Below are 2,840 nucleotides of genomic sequence, written 5' to 3' on the forward strand. Positions count from 1 at the left end.
CTGCAGCAAGGGGGAAAAATATCCCAAAGACTGAAATAAGTGAATTATAGGGAAAGTATACCTCAGCTGTTCATCCCCTTTCTGTGACCAAAGAGCATTCTCTGCTTCAGCTCCCTGTAGATAAAACCACAACTCTAAAATCCCTCTGTTTTTTAATTGTCCTTGCAGCCCACAAGATGGCTTTTGGACCCATGTTTTATCTTTATTTTCATTCATAGTGGAAAATTTTGGGAAGGAAATGGAGTCTCTGGCTGCATTAGGTTGTGTTCTAAATGCAGTTTTCTTGCTTCATCCTGTCACCAACAGGACTTACTTCAGCTGGCACGGCAAAAATGGGAAAATAGGGGAATATTCCACTGCTTCCCTCTGGATATTGCTGCTACTATAAGGCTAAAACTCCCAAAACATGAGGGATATTAAATTTCTCCTGTTGAACCAGCTACACGTGCTTAAGCACATGTTCCTTCAGCACCCAGCCCTTAACCAACACCACAAAAATAGATTTATTGCTAGAGACCACTGAAATCTTCACAGCAGGGATGGGGCTGGTTCCCAGAGCAGCTTTTTAGGGCACAACAAAGCTCAGCTCAATTGAGATCACCAGGTGGCCTTAAGTGGGGGACTCCAGTGAGGTTTAAAGTTAGGTCAAGCCTAAACCCAGCTCCTGTTGTGTGGATGCTAACTCTGAAAGAGAGAGCCTGTAGAAATTACAGGCCACATAGCCTTCTCATTCCAGCCTGAGAAAGTAGCCTGGGAATTCATAAGGAGGATTCAAAACAATCCTCAAAGACAGAAAACAAACTACGAGAATTTCTCCTAATTGACTCCATGAGAGTCTGTGTCGTTCTTCCCAGCCGTTCCTAATAGAGCGACACTGGTGCAGCCTGTTGGGTCCAACCCTTCCTCCTCACGTGGGCAGAAACCAAATTAAAGCAATGAGACCTTGCAAATTAATAATTTATCCCCTTCCAAACAGGCTGGGAGGGGTTTTTTTCAGGAGTTTTATTTGTCTGAAGAAGCTGCCCCGTCCCTGGGAGTGCCCAAGGCCAGGCTGGAGCAGCCTGGGCTGGAGGAAGGTGACCTGCGCATGGCAGAGGGTGGAAAAAGGTGGGTTTTTTTAAGGTCCCTTCCACTCAAACCACTCCAGGATTTGGCTCAAAACCCTCTCAGTTGGTGTTTAATTGCTGGAAACAAAAGAGCATTAATTTAATTGATTCTGGGAGATAAGAACCAGCTCTGGGTTCTGCCATCAGATGTTGCGGCCTAGTTTGCAGGCCTGATCCAACAAGTAAACAAACCTAATTAATGAATCTTCTAATTAAGCGTTCCCTGGTAGAGCTCAGATGAAAGAATTGGCTGCCTGCTTCCTCCAGCTCCTGTAATCAAGAGACAGAATGAACTCAAAGTGAGCAAATTGGTGCTACTGTGTGCAGAAATTGGTGTAAACAACAATAAAATCATGTGAAATGCCCAGGCCCTTGCTATATCTGGCACCAACAAAGCAAACAGTGCTTCAAAGGAAAGAAATTAAACACTTATTTGCATTTCTTCTGAGTCTCCCAGAGACTGTAGTTCAGTCCTTGCAGACAAAATTCTACTTTGGTTTGGAAATTCCTGTGAGTGTTGTGTTAAAAGGAGTGTTTGGAATATAGGAAGAGGAATTCCTAAAATGTGAGATTTTGTTCCAATTCATCAAAATAGATCAGAGTATTTTCTTTTGTCTGTTTTAATTCAACTCATCCAGACACTTTGATATCATTTTAGGCAAATACATATGACTTGACATCAGAGCTATTGAACATTTTTAGCAATGGGAGTGCCTGACTCCCTCAGAGCTGGGCTTTTATGTGGTAGAAAGAAATATTTTTAAAAGGAAAACTAATAATTTTTCCTTTTTTGGTTTTTGGTTTTTGGTTGTTTTGTTTTGGTTTGGTTTGGTTTTTTTTTGTTTTTTTTTTTTTTTTACTCAGGACTGCTTGATTTCTGTGTAAATCCCAACTAAACAAGCAACAGCTCCTTCTGTGCTTCTGCAATAAAAGCAGCAGCAGACAATGAAGGCTCCACCCAAAACGTTCCTGATAGGAAATTCTTAGATTAAAAAAGGCAAAAAAAGGTAAACCCCACCAGAGTTCAGTGGGTGCATTCAGGTAATTTCCTGGTGCTCAGTGAGGCCCCAGCACAGGGCTCAGGTCTGAGGTTTTCCTTGAGGAAATACCGGTTGCAGGTTGGGATGTGTTTTTTATGGATGCAGCAGTGAAGGAATGAACAGGAATGTTTTGACCTGGAGTTGCTGCTTCTCCTCGGGCAGCACTGGGATTTTGAATCCTGGAATGGTTTGGGTTGGGAGGGACCTCAAAATTCATCCACTGCCATGGGCAGGGACACCTCCTGCTCTCCCAGGCTGCTCCAAGCTGGCCTTGGACGCTGCCAGGGATGGGGAGCAGCCACCTTTCCATTTCTGCATCATTCCTCAGAACAATTTGCATGATTTAGGTCACCCAGGTGTGGGTGTGGAGGAGCCCGCTGAGCCCGAGATCCTGGCTCTCTCCTGGAGGCAAGACACCTTTCACTCAGAGAGAGATAATGTGTCACTCCCAGGGCTCTTTGAGTTAGTTTTGTTAAACTGTTGTGCCCCATTGGTGTCCCCCCTGCTGTCCCACCCCGATACAGGTATCTCGGGCTTCCCCCCGCCCCTCTCCTTCCCCATAAATATCCCGGCTTTCCCCCTGTTCCAGAGATTCGCTGTTCCTGGCTCCCTTCGCTAAAGCTCTGCCCGAATAAAGGCTTGTGCCTTGGTGGAATGCCGGACCAGCTTTCTCGTCCCTGCTTTCTGTGTCACC

This window comes from Parus major, chromosome 22, assembly GCF_001522545.3.
Source record: "Parus major isolate Abel chromosome 22, Parus_major1.1, whole genome shotgun sequence".
Classification (NCBI taxonomy): domain Eukaryota; kingdom Metazoa; phylum Chordata; class Aves; order Passeriformes; family Paridae; genus Parus; species Parus major.